Genomic DNA, 20,014 nt, shown 5'->3' with positions numbered 1-20,014 from the left:
GGTGGTGTGTGCGGCTCCCTGAGGCTGACAGGTAGGCAGGCACCAGATGGTACAGTTAGTTGCTATTTATAGAATCTCCTTAACTGATCTTAATATTTCCTTGGCGATCGTGAACTCCGAAGTCCCTTTGGGACAATGTTCCCCTGGGTAAAAAATTCCATGTTCAGATCTTTCTTCTCCTGAAAATACTTCTAGTCTTTAAAGTGTTTTAAGTAAAAGAGAGTACAGGTTCAGGATTGAAATGTGAAACTGCTCGCTGGCTTTTAGGTAGAGGGAATAAGAGTAGATGTGAAGAGATCTATAATGAGATTATTATAATCCACGAAGAAGTAAACTAAACTACCTTTTAGGCCATTGAGATGGAAAGACACATACCTAGAATGGTATTATCTCACCCTAAAACTTTCTACTAATGCTGCTGTTATTCACCTGGGTACCAAAAAATGTCAAAACCATTACAAACTCTGTGTTATCTGTTATTTCAAATACCCAATGACTTCTTAAAGGGTTTTCAAGTCACATTTTATTCTTAATGCTTTCATCAGTTAGTGACCTCACTTGCTGTTTCTTCTCATTTTGTATCTTCACACAAGAATAAAGTTTAGAAAAGGAAATGGGGTTTTACAAGCCAATTCAAAGTTTCCCCAAGTGACTAAAACTTTATGGTGGCAGTAGCACCTTCCTACTAATTAGTTCTAGATACTGATGACATAATCAACCCAAAACACTGTTATTAAATTCAAATAAGAAAAACAAATAATCCAGAGATGAGAAGCCAAGCACGTTCTTAGTCTAGAGGCAACAGACATAAGGCCATTTGGGAGCTTTGATAGGGAAGTAAGTTTATGAGTCATAACTCTTTTGAGTCCAAGAAATTGAAACGGCTCAATTTGGTTTACTTACAAATGGGGATTTTCATATATTACAAACCCCAGAACCTGGTGGACTTCAGACTTGGCTTTATTGAGGTTGTAAAATTATGTCTTCAAGAATGATCTCTCCCCATCTCTTTGCTCTGATTTCTTCTACACTGGCTTTAATCTGAGAAGGTTTTCCCCTAGAAAGTGTTAAAGATGACCAACAGCCGATCAAGAATTACATTTTATGATTTATTAATCTCTGAGGGGAAGATCATGTTTCTTTCCTGATGGTGCGACACAACATTCCTGAGACTGATTGTCCTTGAATCAATTACCGTGACTCTAATTGACCAGACCTGTCAGCCCTCCCTGCGATATGTGAATTGAGAGTGAGGAAGTAGTGGATACTCAATCAAAAGTATTAAGGAGCTTTTATCAGTAAAAGGGAAACTAGAAAGGCAAAAGCAACGTGAGTCCACTGCAGAAAGGCATGCACAAAACCACCGATGGCACAGAGATACTGTTTTGCTGTCCCCCACCCCCACCCCCGTGACAAGGAGAAGGGTAACCTGATCATTGTGAGATAGGTCACAGAGATGAAATGGGCAGCTAACTAATCAAAGTTTCTCTACATAAGAAATCCTCTCCTCATGAAGAACTACGGTATAAAACAGAAACTGATCGCACCACTCCTGTACTTAACAAACTCCAAAGGCCCTCTGATGACCAAGTCTCAACAGGACCCTGGCCCAACCTCCAGCAAAAATGCATTTAGGTTTCAAATAAATGTTTGTTTGCTTGTTTGTTTACAGCTCTGAATTGTCTCTCCCTTTTTTCTGCTTGGCTGATCAACCTAAATATTAATTTCAGGGATCAATGTTCATTTGCTACCTCAATGTAGGTATATTGAGTTGTAGGGGATTAGTAGGAAAGATGTTAGGAAACCTGTTAAAAATTACAAGGTTAAGTGACTAAGGAGAGAAGCTCTTGTCATAATGGCCTGTTTTAACTCTGCTGCTCCTTTCTCTTGGGATATAGCATGAGGTCCCATCAAGTTATTCCAAGCCAAGGGACATTGGAACACAATAGGACCATTTGATCTGGTTCATGAAGCCCTTTGTGGGCAGCCAAGGCACTTGTTCCACCTCTCCCCAAACAGGGGAGAGGCCCAGAGAAATACTTAATTGAAGCAAGCTCACCTGCCAAGAATGAACAGTAGTGACTTAACTTCTGTTCTGCCATTGTGCCTCCTTTCACCCTTCTAATAACCTCCTTCTATCATACTATTAACAATTGCCTCTTCGGAACTTTTTATAATCCCACTTCATCCAGGAAGAATTAGTAGTGCTTGAACTTTGCACAGACCACTGAGTTCTAGTGAGTAATGCCGCTCAGTGAGTTGCAGGCCAGAATGTTCCACAAAACAAACTGAAGAGACGGAGATTGGAATACAGGAATATTGGGGGGTGTGCTCTCAGGAACACTGTCTGTAAATGAGGAAAGAAACAGAATGGAGCAGGCGGAGGAAATAAACTATTGAGGCATTACAACAGAAGACTCAGGTAACACTCACTCTCCCCCCCCCCACCCTCACAAAAAGGCACTCTGAAACCAGAAGGGTCCTGCACAGAGATGTGACGAGTAGAAGGAAGACACTGGGAACTTTGGATCCCAGCCTCAGCATTGTTTAGGGGTTACCACCAGGGAAGGAGTCTGACCTTCGGGCTGCTCTCATTTCAGAAGGGACTCAGATATGAGCCCTTGGATGCCCATATCCCAGCAGCTGCACCAAACAAACTTTCCCACTACATCTGGGGCGGGGGGGTGCGTATGGCAAGGACCTACATATTTCGCTGCCCTAGCTTTAACTGTAACTGTAACTGGAGCAGCAGAGGGACATGTTTTCTACAGAAAACTCAAACTTGCCCAATTTACTAGTATGTTTTAAACCTTGTTTGACTTTCAGCTAGAAATGGTAAACCATTTCACAAGCAATCTCCATAAAGAGTCAACATAACGTCTTGTGGCAAGCTAACAGGTTCATGCAAAACCCCAGTTTTATACAGGGTAAAGAACAAATAAACTAAATTTGCCTTATTAAGAATTTTGTGCAGAAAGGATATATTGTAATAGTAAAATAAAAAAGCTTTTCCCACTGACAGAGACTGAAAATCCCCAGAAAATATAATAATTTAATTTGGAAAAATTTAACCAAAATATTCTAAATTTTAACCTAACCTTAGCTGTCATTGATTTTAGTTATTTTTACCTGAAATATGTGTCTCTGAAGTCCATTTTAGTTATTTATATTTTATTTGTTATGTTATTACAGTTATCCAATTTTTCCTCTTTACCTCCTCTGCCCAGTATCGCTCCTCCCTTAGTTCATGTCCATGGGTTGTAAATATAGGTTCTTTGGCTTCTCCACTTCCTATGTTATTCTTAACCTTCCCCCATCTATTTTGTACCTACCAATTATGCTTCTTATTCCTTCTACCTTTCCCCCCATCCTCCCCCTTCCACCTTCCTGCTGATAACCTTCTATGTGATCTCCATTTCTATGATTCTGTTCCTGTTCTAGTTGTTTGTTTAGTTTGTTTTTGTTTTTTTAAATTCAGTTGCTGATCATTGTGAATTTGTTATCATGTTAATGTTCATAGTTTCGATCTTTTTCTTAGATAAGTCTCTTTAACATTTCATATAACAATGGCTTAGAGATGATGGACTCCTTTAGCTTTACTTTGTCTGGGAAGCACTTTATCTGCCCTTCCATTCTAAATGATAGCATTGGTAGATAGAGTAATCTAGGTTGTAGGTCCTTGTTTTTCATCACTTTGAATACTTCTTTCCAGCCCCTTCTAGCCTGCAAGGTTTCTTATGAGAAATCCACTGAGAGTCTTATGGGAACTGCTTCGTAGGTAACTGTCTCCTTTTCTCTTGCTGCTTTTAAGACTCTCTCTTTATCTTTTAACTGTTGGCATTTTAATTATGATGTGTCTTGGTGTGGCCCTATTTGGGTCCAACTTGTTTGGGATTCTCTGAGTTTCCTGGACTTGCATGTCTATTTCCTTCACCAAATTGGGGGAGTTCTCTTTCATTATTTTCTCAAATAGAGTTCCAATTTTTTGCTGTTTCTCTTCTCCTTCTGGCACTCCTATGATCTAGATGTTGGAACATTTAAAGTTGTCCCAGAGGTTCCTAAGCCTCTCCTCACTTTTTTTTTGAATTTTTGTTTCTTCTTTCTGTTTCAGGCCAATGTTTATTTCTTCCTTTTGGTCCAAATCATTTATTTGAATCCCACTTTCCTTCCCTTCACTGTTAGTTCCCTGTATATTTTGCTTTAGTTCACTTTGCATAGCCTTCACTTCTTCCTCTGTTTTGCATCCATACTCAATCACTTCTGTGAGCGTCCTGATTACCAGTGTTTTAAACTCTGCATCTGATAGGTTGGCTATCTCCTTAACACTTAGCTCTTTTTCTGCAGCTTTGATCTGTTCTTTCATTTGGGCCATATTTCTTTTTCTCCGCTATTTGGCAGCCTCCCTGTGTTTCTGTGTATTAGGTAGAACTGCTTTGACTCCCCATGTTGGTGCAACTGTTACGTTATAAGGGTCAGTGCCTTAGGTATTCACCAGGGTGGGGCACCCCACTTCAACACTTTGTGGTGCTATATGTGGAGGAGGGGTCAGAGAGGGAACAATGCCACTTGCTCAGTTCTCGCCTCTTTTCTAGTCACTTACCCCACTTCCTGTAGGTGACTGGTGCCCTTCTAGCTGCTGCTCTGGTGCTGATTCCCCAAATGAGCGGGTTCGTATGTGGTCTAGGACCCTATGGGCCCTCTAAATGGACTCTCCTGGGAAAACAGCAGTTTATTCTGCCATCCCAACCCACACTGAGTTTTACAGCCTAACGTTATGAGGCTTTACATTCCTGGTGCTGGAACCCTGGCTTGTGTGGTTTGGCCTGCATCTGGGATTCCTCACTCCCCAGTCATCCCTCCTGTTTTTTATCTACCACCCATGAATGTGGGACTGCTCGCTCTGCTGCCCATTACCACCGGATGCATTTTTATCTCCAAACTCATCAACTGAATACTTTAAATATGGATCGTTTTTCGCATATCTTTCATACCTCAACTTAAAGTTATTTTAAAGCTATAAGCTCCATGCAAGCAGAGAATATCTGTTTATTACCATTAGATTCCTAATAATCTCTCCCCAGTGACCTTTACCAGTCAGAAAAAACTTTATCCCAAGACACAAGCCCACAGGCTAAAGAACTGAAGCACATTAAGGAAACTATCTGACTAACACATAGAGCAAGAAGCAACATTATTGGAATATGTTGATAAATATATTTTCTACAATAAATATTCTCAAAATGACAATAGAGGATATACAAAAATCAAAACAGGAACAATAATTCATATAAATATCAAGTAAAATGTGAGTTATGCATACTAAAATGTTTGAAAAGGAACAAAAAGATATGATACAATGGAAGAAATGTCAGTGAACGGGATGATCAATCAATGTGAAAAACTCTCCAAAAAGGCAACAAAAAGAGATGAAAAGGTAGATGACATAAACATAAAGCTTAAGAGCTATATAAAAAGAAGTAGAAAGAAATAGAGGCCAATTCACACATAAGGAGTTCCTGAGGAAGAGGAACAAAATAAGTAAATACAGACACACATACATGATTACATATATGAGTGAGGACCTCCCAAAAAGCCCCAGGATTACATTCTGGAGGGTGGGCCTCTTGCAGTCCAGGTTTCCCCCTGTGTTACGTGTGCCAGGAACCCATCTGCATCAGTGTGCCAGTTGCCATTGTTGTGAGAGGCTGCATTCAGCTTCAGTGAATTTTTTTGAAGAGTCTCTCAGTGCATTTGCCCATTTCACGATGGGTGACTTACAAGTGCACCCGCCCCCACTGCGCTGAATATTCAGCAGTTTCTGACCAGAAACAGCATGACCCCTGTGCCGCACCCTCCCTATTCACTGGTCACACCCTGAGCAAGTTTTTTGTTTGTTTGTTTCCCCAGATGAAAAACATCCTCAAGGGGAAACATTTTGCCAATGTGGAAGAGGTGAAAATGGCAGAAGCACTAAAAGGTATCAAATTCCATGAGTTCAAAAACTGTTTTGAGCAGTGGAAAAATATCTCGATATGTGTATTGCATCAAATGGAGAGTGCTTTGAAAGTACTGGAGTTTAAACATGTAAGAATAAATACATAAGTTTTTATAAATAAATTCCATTGTTGGGTCCCCCTGAATACATAGGTTATATTTGATAAAATGATACTAGATGACAAATAATTAAAAGGTTAGAAACCTAAGGATAAAATGACCCATAGAGTGCAAAGGATTTTAAATAAGGAAAAACTAAGGTATACTTACAAACTTAAAATTAAATAAAAGCTTCCAGAAAAAAGACTATCTACAAAGCAGTAAGACTCAGACAGGCACAGAATTCTCAGTAGCAACATCCGATGTGTAAAAACTTTTTTTGAGTAATGATTTTAAAGTGACTGATGAGAGATAACCTTGAACCTACATTACATACTCAGCTGGATTTGTGTTAGATACATGAGAGCTCAGAAAATCGTCCACTCGAAAACATGCTTCGAGAACACTGTTGGGAAAGTAAGAAAATGTAAATATAGGAAAATGCTGCAGGAAATATGAAAAGCAAAAATTAAATAACTTCATAAACTACATCACTGTCTAAATAGTCAAATAAATGTGCACAAAATATGTTCAGAAAATTCCAGGATTTATAGACAAAAGAAATGAGATAAGAGCTGGGGAAGATGGAAGTATTGTAAAATCATCCTAAACAACTCACAGTATTCTTGGGGAACATGGAGAGGTGGCAGAATGTAAGTAATGACACATATGATATGCCTTTTACACCGTGATACGATGACATTGCTTTTCACCTGAAGCCTTGGAAAATTTAAGTAGAAAAGGATTATGACAATGTAGGCATTTTAAAATAGTAATTATTTTAGTAAACAGGTTTGATTTGAGTTTTAGTGGAGTGGACAAAGTAAGATTAGAGTTAAGAGGTCAGTTTATATTATTATGTTATATTATACTATACTATACTATTATTATATACTATTATATTATATCATTGTATCATGTTACATTTTTATGATGATGGTGATGTACCTTTTTATTGATAGATGATGTGCCCAAAATTAGAGCAAAGGAGTGAGCATGAGTAGGTGAGGGGCGGAGACACTAGCTGATCTACTGAACGGAGGACCCTAAAGACACTGACAAGAATGGGTTGAAATGAGTTGCAAAAGCAGGGGAAGGATCCTCGGTTCTACGTGGTGGAACAGGCAGACACGGCTCACCTCTTTGCACAACCACATCAAAATTACAACTAAAGTATAGAACAACCATCACTCAGAACCATCAGAAATCAAGGTTAATTCTGAGTCTGACAACTACAGAATTGAAGAAACCACACCCAACAAGACTGGTAGGAGGAGCACACATGCAGAGCAGGCTGGTCTTTCACCCACATGTGGTGGATAAAAATTCTGGAGGGATATCTTGGGAGCAAGGAGTCCCAGCCCCACACCAGGGCCACAGCCCAAGTTTCCAGTTCCAGGAAGATAAGTCCCCACAACTTCTGGCTGCAAAAACTAGGGGGGAAGAAATTGAGTTGGTGGAAGAAATTTCTGGAGCCCCAGACAGTTCCTCTTAAAGAGCCCACACACAGACTCACCTACTCAAACTCACTCCCTCTGAGTTTTAGCGCTGGGGAGGCAGTTTGAAAGGCATCAGTAGCATACTGGGAGAGACTGAAGTGTCTGGCATCGGGGGGAGCAGGGGCCATTGTCCCTTTTCTGGGCCCTCCCCCCACCACAGAGCCTGCAGGCTGGTGCCATGTGTGAGACTCCATCTACCTGGCTAACACTGTTTGACCCACCTTGGATATCCTCAGAGGCTATGCCCCACCCAAATTAGGGCCCACCCAAGCTGCTTTTCCATATGAACGGCTTCTCTTGGCTCTTGTTTCACAACTTCCTAAATCCTATCAAACAAGCAACAACTGCCCTCAGTGAGCCCCAGGCCAGGCACTAGGAGCAGCCAGAATGGTTTCACAGCTTGGCTTTTCCTGGGGATCTCTAAGCCCAGCACAAGTAGCTGCTGTCTCAAGGCAGGGTGGCCCCAGGCAAAACACAGGTGGGGGCTGACCTTGGCCTGCACCACCTGGGAAACCCCAGGGCCAACACACCCAGTGGACAGCTAGAGACTACTTCAGAGAACCACCACCCTGCCCCTGCACAGCTGATCCTCCATGGAAGGTGGAGGTTGGTGGTAAGTGGCCACAGCCAATCTTTGCAGCTGATTGACTGCCCTGAGGAAATCCCTCCCATACATCTGCCAAGAGCAACCAAGGCTCAACTACAAGAGGAGGTTATATTCAGCCCACATGAAGGGTGCATCTCAAATACCCAGCTTGGGTGATAGGGGAGGCTGTGCCACTGGACCCTACAGGACACCTATTATATTAGGCCAAGCTATAAAGACAGAGAGTTATAGCAGCTCTGCCTAACACATAGAAACAAACACAGGGAGGCTGCCAAAACAAGGAGACAAAGAAACATGGCCCAAATGAAAGAACATTTTAAAACTCCAGAAAAAGAACTAAATGAAATGGAGAGAAGCAATCTATCAGATGCAGAATTCAAAACACTGGTTATAAGGATGCTCAAGGAACTTAGTAAGGACCTCAAGAGCATAAAAAAGATCCAGTCAGAAACAAAGGATTCACTAATTGAAATAAAGAATGATTTACAGGGAAACAATAGTAGAGTGGATGAAGCCAAGGATCAAATCAGTGATATAGAACATTACCAAGCAAAAAATGACCACTCAGAACAATAAGAAGAAAAAAGAATCCAAAAAAAGTGAGGATAGTATAAGCAGCCTCTGGGACAAATTCAAAAGGTCCAACATTCACAACATAGGGGTGCCAGAAGGAGAAGAGAAACAGCAAAAAATTGGAAATCTATTTGAAAAAATAATGAAAGAAAACTTCCCTAATTTGGCAAAGGAAATAAACATGCAATTCCAGGAAGCACAGACAGTCTCAATCAAGTTGGACCCAAAGAGGACCAACCACAGGAAGACACATCATAGTTACAATGTCAAAGGGTCAAAGATAAAGAGAGAATCTTACAAGCATCAAGAGAAGAGCAGAGAGTTACCTACAAAGGAGTTCCCATTAGACTATCAGCTGATTTCTCAAAAGAGACCTTACAGGCAAGAAGGGGCTGGCAAGAAGTATTCAAAGTCATGAAAAGCAAGGACCTACATCCAAGGTTACTCTATCCAGCAAAGCTATCATTTAGAATGCAAGGGCAGATAAAGTGCTTTGCAGACAAGGTAAAGTTAAAGGAATTCATCATCATCAAGCCCTTATTAGATGAAATGTTAGAAGGACTTATTTAAGAAAAAGAAGATCAAAACTATGAACAGTAAAATGACAACAAACTCACAACTATCATCAACCAAATCTAAAAAACAAACTAAGCAAACAACCAGAACAGGAACAGAGTCATAGGTATGGGGATTATTTGGAGGGTTACCAGCTGGGAGGGGGAAGGGGCAGAGAGGGGGGAATGGTGCACGGTTCAAGAAGCATAATTGGTAGGAACAAAACAGACAGGGGGAGGTTAAGAACAGTAGAGGAAACAGATAAGCCGAAGAACTTACACGCATGACCCATGGGCATGAAATAAGAGGTGGGGTTGCTGGAGGGATGGAGGGTACTGGGCAGAGGGCGGCAAAGGAGAAAATATATTGGGATACTATAACAACATAATCAACAAAACATACTTAAAAAGACACTGAGTTCTTACTTTTACTTAGTGTCTCTAATACTTGAGAGACATTCAAATTGACTGGTCAGTAAGCCATCTGAAGACTTATCAGAGTGGTGCAGATGTTAACTGTAGGTTTGAGACCATAAAAGCAGAGTGGATAATTACTAACATGGTAACGGCTGAGACTGGTCAATAAGGAACGTGAAGCAAGAGGAGAAAAAGGCTACAGGCGGAGGCCTGGGGAGCGTGTGTCCTGAGGATGGAGGTGGAGGTAGAACAGCTGCAGAAGGTGGAGCCTTGTGCATCACAACACCCACCCCACTGAAAAGCAAACCCCACAAGCTAGGAAGTTTATCATGTTTACTCCACAGAACTTGGAACAATGCCTGGCGCAAAGAGCTTCTCAGTAAATCCATACGTTGTCAAAGAAAGAAAAAAATGAAGCCAGATCCCCATAGGAAAATCTCAGAAATACCAAGTTTATGGATAAATGAAGACAAATACTCTGGCTTTTCCCTTTCAACCCTGGGGGATATACAACTATATAATGCAGATATATAAAAGAATGCAATGTTAATTTTCTCCTTTTTTTGATGTTATATGAGCCATTATGAAAACAAAAGGACTGTACTGGAAACATCAAGTTTTGGAAAGGGACTTACATGGGGGGGCAGTGTTCTTAATTTGGAAGCAAAAGGTGAAAAAACCTTCTGCCCTTCACACCAGAGATCATCTAATTTGTTTCTGGCTTTAGAAAGTTTCCTTTACACTAAACTGAGTTATTTGGTTCATTTTATAATTCTCCTCCTCTGTGCAAATAAGCATATGATATTTTCCTAAAGGGATGCAAGCCACAATTAAAACAAATTCTCTCATAGTGAGTTGGGGGAAATGATGTGAAAGCACATTCTGAGGAATAACATGAATTTTTAGTTTATGTAGGAACAGAAAGCATGAAGTTAGATACGCCAAGCAGGTTAATAAGTAGCCCCTTTTTACATATTTTGAGAGTATTTTAAATCTGCCACTATAAATAGGGATGTCATACATATGTGTTTCTTTTTTCATATTTATTGTTTATTCTATTACAGTTGTCCCAATTGTTTCTTTGTAATATGAATAAAACCAGTTGATGTCAGGGTATCAGTTTAACTCAGGATGAGCATCTTTGAGTTTTGGTTTTTTTACAAAGATTGCAAATACACATATGGATGACTGGGTTGCATACAAAGAAACACAGATACCTGTGATAGCATAGAGGTGGGCGATGTTTGGGTCTCATACTATAAAAAACCAGTATTTCGAGACTGCCACATTGTATAACTATTGCAATATTTAATATCATTTAATGATTTAACAATGTATTTATCTTAAGTACAGAGCAGTACTAAAAGGTTAACGTTTTCCAATATTTTATATGTTGTTACACAGATTCTAAGTGGGAGAGAAAAAAGGCACAACTTGCACTGATGTATGCTTTCGGGTGTTTAGTCTTTTGCTTCAAGACACAACCAGAAATGGTATAAATCTACAAGGAAGATGGAAAGATAACTGGAAATGAAGTTAATGGCATATATTACTAAAACAGAAGCATTCATTATAAATATTTATGGGCATAACTGGTCTCCTCCCCATTTATATACAGATACTGCATTTCTAGCATATTTCAGCAATGTAAAAGACTGGGAGAAGAAATGGGTGCAAAAAATATGACTGTAACACTTTGCTGTCCTACAGGACACCAGCAAGAAAGCACGGAGCAAAGTATGATATGCATTTAAAATGATTAAATACTAATGCTGCAAACTTCACAAGTGATGAAATTGCTGGTGCTTTAATCCAGACACATTTAGATTAACAGGACGTCTGCGAGACAGTTTGATGAATGCTTTGTTCTTACGCGGTCCAGCACTGTCCAGGATGCAAGAGCCGTGCCTCTGGCCCCTGCTTCTCCATCGGCTGCTGTCAGTACATGCATTAGATCATTCTGTTCAGTTAACAAAACTTCCTTTTTCAGATATACATAAAACGGCGGCTGGATAATTCAGAGTTTTAAGATTCTGTAAGAGTGGTACAGTAAATGCAATGGCTGTGCTGTAGATGCTGACGGTAATTTTAAAATGGGAAACACTTTCCTCTAACTAAAACATGTGGCCATGTCAAAGGCAGTTATAGTTTAAATATATGAGATAATTGAGACATTAAGTTCTATTTATTGTTTAAGTCAAACATTATATCAAATTTAGGTATATCATATTTTAAACATTTTTGCTACCAAAATTTTAAAATTTAACAGGATGAAAACAGATTTAAATGAAATATGTGTTCTTAAATTTTCCTTTTCAAATGTACTTAAAAATCTGCATTACAATAAAATTACTTTAAGACTAGTAAACACCTTCATTTTTTGTGCATTGTGAGAAAACACTTAACATACTTCCAATAACCTTAAATTATCAGAGCACACTGCTGATAATCTCTGAAAAGGGAAAAGAAACCGCCTTGGTTCAGATGTCTAGGAGATATCCCTGTCCCACAACCATCGCGTTTCAGTCAACAAACAGAGGCTAGACCTGACTCCGTTACAGTTTCTGTATCTGTAACACGGAGACGCTGGTACACTGCACATAATGACTAACCTCATTATTTTATTTGTTGTATATACATGTATTAATTTCCACCAAAGTGAGACATAAACAACTTTTTGAACAAAGAGTTCTATATTTATTATTGTCTAACTAAAAAGCATAATAGCTATCTCTCTGAAGAAAAAGGGGAAAAAGATAACCCTCCTGAAATAACCCACAGGAATGGTGAGGAATAAGAAGCTGCTTTAAGTGTCCTTCATTTCCCTACATGGAACAAGACACACTCACCAGCTCCACTCCTGCGTCCGCTGCAATGAGAAAGACTGATGGTCTCCTCCGTGTTTTCCACTAGTACCATTATCCCAAAGGACAGATGTAACTTGTAACTAAAATGCCCCCTGCCTGACTTCTGCAAAACAATCTACCACAGGTTTTTAGAACTCCTCTCAAAAATTAAACTCAATGGCATAGCAGAACTAGTAGTCCAGTAGGATATAAGCATTCTCTGTCAACTGGACTGTTTAGCAGGTGAGGGGTCCTAATGGCAGCCTCAGATCTTTTAAATTAATGATTGTCATTGAAACTAATTAAATTATATTTTATAATTATCAGTAATTGATAACTTAATTGTTATACTTTTAAAAAATAATTTCTCTAAAATAATATGAGGATATAGAGACCATTACTATAAAAAAAAGAAGAGGGAAAATCAACTTTCCAAATGTTCCTGATGCTAAAGGAATGTTTTTAACTTGTATTCATTCTTCTTGTCAGTATTTCATCCTTCACTATCTCCCATGCTTCAGTGTCTATGGGCTGAGCACAACACTCATCTTTTCTGAGTGTACTTGTTCCTCGGGAAAGGAAATGCACTCTGAACAGGCCCGAAGTAATTCTCTCAAATGTTTTCAGAATTGTGTATCTTCTCTACCCTCAGTACTGGAGATCTTTACATTTAGCTTCGCTTCAATGCTCTCTCCTCTGTTGTTTCTGTCACCACTCTTTGTGACTTTGCCTCCGATTTCGGCCCCCCTCAATCTCTGGGGCCTCAGTAGCGCATCCTTCTTACTATTCATCATACAACGACAGGCCAGTGTGGCTTGTCTCAGAGCTTTGAACTTTGAATGATAGCTTCAGCCCAGAAAGACCTTTACCTCTCAGCACATTTCAGCAGTTAATTATCTTACTTCGAGTCTGCTCAAATGTCACTTTCTCAAGGAAGCTACTCTGGTAATCCTATTTAAACCGTAACTTCCCAAGGTACTTCCACCCCTGAGCCTTTTTAGCTTAATCTACATTTTCTGCCATAGCCCTCACTACATTCTAATTTACTAGAAATATACTTTTACTGTGCTTCCTGTTTATTGTCTAATGGATACATTCACATAGTCTATTTGAGATATACATGTAATGTATCCCAAGTTCCTAGAAAAGGTCCTGGTACATGATGACAATACAAAAATATACTGTGAATGAATTAACTGAAGTATAGACAGTTACCTATACTACAACATGAACACATCTTAAGACAAGTCACAAGGTACTCAAATGTTTAGAATGTTTCCATTGAAAGTTATTGTGGTTACCATTCTTCCACTTGCTCGTTCTGTAGCTGAAGCATCAGACTATACGAGGCTAACAGATGACTCAGAATCAACAAGCACCTGACTTTTGTTCTGGATATTCGGGAAACCTCCAGTTCCTTGAAGTACATCTCCCACATGACAAACGTGTACTTGTTGTCTAAGAATAACACAATCTAGCTTATTAAAACAGTCTTGAACACAGTTTATCGGGATTGTTTTTAAACACCTCACTTCTTTAGCCTTCAAGATCTTGGTTTGGTTTGGTTTTGTCTTGTTTCTTGTTTATTTTCAGGTTTTGTTTTGTTGGGATTTTCTCACCTAATATTTTACTTGCAGTATCACCCCAGGTTGTTTCTCCCTTAGAGCCTCTGGTCCCTGAGGGAACCATGTGTGGAATGCGTGCACCCCAAATCCACACCTTGGCTGCACAGCAACATATTCTCTGCAATTGCTTATAGTAATTAAGGCTCTTTCAAGCACACACAACAGAAACTGACTTCAGTTTGTTGAAGTTAAGGTAAAAGGAGGTGAAATTGGACTCTGATCAGTTTTGACAATGCACACAAAGGATAAGAACAGCAGAACAGGTGTCAAGTGGACTTACAGCTGGAGGTGCCAGATCACCTGAGAAAGACGTGCACAGAATGTACAACTGGTTTTCCTGCCAGTAGATTCATCTGTACTAGGCTGTGAAAAAAGAGGTGGAAGAAACCTCACAAAGGATTCCTGTGGAATTAGTTTTCAGTGATGAGCAACCTCTCCAGTGTGAAGGGTGTTTCCTCACCAGTATAAAATGAGAGGGGCTTCAAGGGGACCATTCGGAGACGCTGATGTGAGATTCCTGAAGGCTGAAGTAACTCACAGGTGGGAGGGTGAGGCCAGGGCGGTGGCTGAAGCTGACTTGAGTGCAGGGGACAGAGTTACACTGGGAAGTGCTGCATTTCCACTGAAGGAAAGCAAAGGTGAATGCTTCCCGGGGACCTAATGAGTGGCTGAGCAAGGGGGACAACCTGGGAGGAGCTCAGAGCGGTTGTTCCAGGGGAACTGACCAGGAGGGACAGTTTGGAAAACAGATTAACTTAGATTCTGGAGCCAGAATGTGTCTTGTACTTTTTCGCCTGTAATGGACTTAAATGTTGCAAACTATATTTCACACTTAATAATTCTAAATTCATTTACAAGTGGAATAATGAGAAAAATGACAGTGTTTTTGATAACATACTATTAAAGGGAAGAAAATAAAACCCTTTAAAATATCTTGTTTATAAACCAAGATTTATGAACATTTGTTATATAATCATCATTCCTTTACTTGTGACAATTCTGTGTTTGATAAATTGCAGTTATGATGCTAGGGCTTGTTACAACATGGCCTTTCACATTTCATTCTGAAAGAGAATTTATGCCAGATATGATTTTAAAAAAAAGGAAACAGTATGCCCTTTGCTACTTTCTTATATTTCTATTACAAAAAGAAAAAAAAAAGCCCAACTGTCAGGCCCCAAATAAGAGACTTACATTTGGATATCATAGAAGGACAATCATTTAGGTTCTAAATCATGGGGTCTAACCGCCTTATCCCTTTGAAAGCAGCGATAAGGTTACATCCACACAGCTTGACCATGAAATAAAAGTTTTTGTCTTTCCTACTTGACCTTGAGGGAATTTGAAACAAAATGAAAAAAAATCTCACAGGATGGGTACTGAGAAACATCAACATTATCTTCAGCAGAAAATAAAAAAGATTTAAAAAAAATAAACACTTTTGACTGTTGACTGTTGTTCCAAATGTTAATCTCACCACATAATGAAAAGGTCTAGGGTTATTAGTTACAGAAAAAGAAACATATGGCTGTTGCTTGTGGTATTTATTAAACTTCCTAATACAAATATGATATTTTATCATTCTAGGGTTTTTTCAGTGACTTCTACTAGCAACACTCATATATACAACCTCTCAGCTTACTCTATCATCTACCTTTTCTTCATATCTCAGTGAGTTTTATTTTTCTTTTCTATTTTATTATTTTATGTTATGTCCAACTTATTTTTGTTGTTTTTAAATTTTAATTTAAAAACGATTCACATTTTTATAGATTTTTTTGCAATAATAATGCAATGGACTTTCATATATTATCCTTCATCTAGATTCACCCATTGTTATTTTTACCTTATTTGATCTTTTTAAGATTTTATTTACTTATTTTTAAAAAGAAGAAGGGGGAGAGAGGGAGAGAAACATTAATGTGCAATAAACATTAATGTGTCAAACACCAGTCAGTTGCCTCTCACATGCCCCCTACTGGAGACCTGGCCTGCAACCCACGCATGTGCCTGGACTAGGAATCAAACCCGTGACATTTCGTTTTGCTGGTGGGTACTCAATCCACTGAGCCACACCAGCCAGGGCCCTTCTTTGCTTTTTAATCCCTGAAAATAGTAAAGACAACTATAGTAGTAAGTATTATAAGTGAACTCTTTTTTTAATGGAACCATTTGAAAAAGTTGCAAACTTCAAGGTTCTTCACTCCTACATACTTTAGCATGTGTCTTCAAGGAACATCTACTTTGTATTTGTAGGCAGCAACTTGTCTCCTATATGCTACATACCAAATTGGACAAACATCTGTGCCCAGTTACAAGGTAGCGGAGAAGGTCTTTAACACTAAAGTTACATGAAGGTACAATTCCTCAAGAGCACATCCATCCTGCAGCAGATTCAGAGGAAAAGGGTAAAGCGAAATCCAGCAGTCCAGAACCAACTTCTCCTTCTTGATTTTGCAGTGAATTCACGGCTCAGGCCCTTGGAAAGAGAGTGGAGATACAGAGCTGCCAGAAGGGTTACTCGTGGCCATGACACCGCCCATGAAAGGAGCATATGTGTTAAATGTATCCCATATTAGCAATGTTCTAAATGTTTTATTGGGCTGATTGGGCTAGATCTATGAACATACATTTCACTAAAATGAAATGCAAATAGTTCTTAACCATATGTAAACTACTTAGTCTCACTCTCATTCATAATAAAAGAAATGTAAACCAAGCCTACATTGAGATCATTTCTAGTCTAATAGTTTGGTAAATATTTAAACATTTGACAAAATGTTCTGTTGACACACCAAAGGAAACCTAAGCACGCCTTCATTATTGGTTGGAGTACAAAATTTGGAGAGAATTTTGGTAATATCTAACAAAATTACATTGGCATTTTCCTTTTGGCCCAATAATTTCACTTCTAAGACTACATGGCAAAGGCACGATGACAAAAGTACCATCAACAACAAAACAGTTCAAAACAATGACAAAAAAAGCCCAGAAAGATGTTTACAAATTTCAAGTGTAATAATTACAGCATTACAGCAACAGACAGAGCGCAAGTGTCCGCTGGTGCAGTTAAACAAACTAGGTTACATCCACACCTTCATGGAACTGAGTACCGCACGGCCGGAAGAGGAATGGCACAGGTGTCTGCAGGTTCCCTAGAAACCGCCATGATCTCCCAGATGCACCATCAGGAGCAAGAGCAAGATGAAGAAAAGCTTGTGTGCTATACCACGTTACTATTTACCCCAAACAGACAATAACATAAAAGCAGAATAAGTGCCTGTAAGTGAAAGGAGTAGAAAGTGAAGGAGGAGTGAGGATACCTACCAGACTATTTCAAACATACCCTGATTTTAGATTTCATTCTGTAAGAAACATTTTATTTTCTTTGCATAATCATTTCAATTTCTTTCTTATTTTTAAAAAGATTTTATTTATTTATTTTTAGAGAGAAGGAAAGGAAGGGAAAAAGAGAGGGAAACATCAATGTGGGGTTGCCTTGCATGCGCCCCCTACTAGGGACCAGGCTCGCAACCCAGGCACATGCACGGACTGGGAATAAAACCAGTGACCCTTTGGTTCATAGGCCAGCGCTCAATCCACTGAGCCACACCACCAGGCCTTTTTCCTTATTTTTTTATTGTTCTTCCAGTACAGTTGTCTCCATCTCCCCCACATCCCCACACCCTACCTATCCCCACCTCCCACCCTCCATCCTACCCCATTTTGGCTTTGTCCACATGTCCTGTAAGGAACATTTGAAACAAAGAAATTTGTAGGATATATTCTAAAGACAAAAAGAACTGAAAAAGAAAACTTTATCTGCTTATAGCAATCTTCTGTTAGTGACAGAGTCACTAGTGCCATTTTAAGTGCTGTGTATTTTGTGTGATTACGCCAATGACTATGGTGAGAACCAGGATTTTCTGCATGTAATTTGGAGGAAAAGATGTATGACAAGCGAGGTTAAGTAAATATCCTATAGAATTAACTTGAAATGAATTACAGTGAATTTGTAATACAAAGCTCATGATATATTTGTACCTCTTAATATATACTGTATAGGCAATAAAAACCGAATAGCCCAGAGATGAACACCCTAGTGCTCCAACTTTGATCTCTAAATACTATTTTCCACCCAAAGAATCAAGTCCTTAGAAAGAGTTCACTGTTGAACAGGAAATACACATGAGCTTGGATATCTTTCCACACCAGAACGCAAGTGAGATAAATTAGTTGAACTAATAGACACTAGATTCCCACGCTTCTGTCTAGTTATTAGGAAACTAACCCCAACACACCACCCACTACCTAACAATTCTGATCTATCATTGATGAGCTTGCTGTGGTGGTCTATAGCCAATGGGTGTGGGAAGGATTGTAACAGGGTGCACCCAGGAGGGGAGGCCCCAAATAGGGATTTGTAATGGGGTCCAGAAAAGCTTGGAGATAATTGGCTCCACACCACAGGGCCACACCTGCCCCGAATGCTGGCAGCTGTGGCCAATTGTGGGAGAAGTCGGAAATGGGGCTGCAGAGGAAGATTGGCACTGGGATTTAAACCCAGGCATGGCAGCCATTTGGGGTCTCCTTTTGGGACCACACATCCTTTTGGGGACCACGCGGTATTGGGTGTCTTGTTGGCCCCATGCGGCTTGAGCGAGAGTCAGGACCATGCGGCTTTGGAAGTGCTCCCTTTTTGCCACATGGGTGGTGCTGGGAGCCTGAATCATGGATACGGTACCCCAGACTGGGCAGAGGGAGAAGGAAGGACTGTGTGCATTTGTGGGTATTCTAAAGAACTTTATATAATTTCAAATAAATAATTCCTTTCCTTTTCACCAATCTCTGGCATTGAGAGACGTCTTTCCTCTGGCAGCGGGCAAAGCCGAACCTAGTACGGGGGAGGAACCCTGGGAGAAAAAGGGGGATCTTTTATATCTTTCAGCCCCCCCCCCCCCGTCTGTTCTGTAACAGGATTACTACAAAGACTTTGAAATCTGGCCCTGTTCTCCGGCAGCTTTACGTGAAGGAACATTTAACAATGGTATGGTGCTCTTAGGGCAACATCACTTCATCACCCTCTGAAGAGAGATTTGGCAATAATAAAAACACATAACGTGTGTACACACTTACTATGTACCAAAGAGTTTGTCGCCCCTTTCATATGTCTATTAACTTAACACTCACACTGATGTGGGATGTAGGCATTATTATTATTAGAGTAATTTTAAAGATGAATAAACTAAGATGCAGACAGATTAGGTATTTTACTCTAGGTCTTATAGCTAGTAGGTGATATGCCCAGACTCCGCATGCAGACGGTGTGAGTCTAGAAACCATGCCTTTAATCACGGAGCTCTGCTACCACCCAGCACTGACCAATCGTGCTTTATGAGGAGCCACCGATACCACACCTGCTGCAGAAAATGTCCATCCATCACTTGGGAAATAACACTCAGTACTGTGAAAATGCTTTAAGCTGTAAAAGAACACAGTTATTGCTCTTTCTTATTTCTTTGTTTGTAATACTCCCCCTCCACCACCTCCAACGTCCAATATATATCATTTAATTGAGGGAAAACCTCTAGGTCAGTGGAAAATTTAGAGCTTGACTTGACATCACTGGAACACTAGTATATAAAACTTTCTAGAGAATAGAGACGAACCAACCCACCAACTATCACCAAGAAAAAATTAGTGCCACTGAGATTTAAATCCATGTAGCTTAGACATCAAAGCCCACGCATGCTACATTGATCACTAACTGTGGGTCAATCGCATATTCTCTCTTACGTCA

This window comes from Desmodus rotundus, chromosome 3 (assembly GCF_022682495.2).
Source record: "Desmodus rotundus isolate HL8 chromosome 3, HLdesRot8A.1, whole genome shotgun sequence".
Classification (NCBI taxonomy): Eukaryota; Metazoa; Chordata; class Mammalia; order Chiroptera; family Phyllostomidae; genus Desmodus; species Desmodus rotundus.
The sequence above is the reverse complement of the archived record's forward strand: the minus strand, read 5'-3'. Positions refer to the sequence as shown.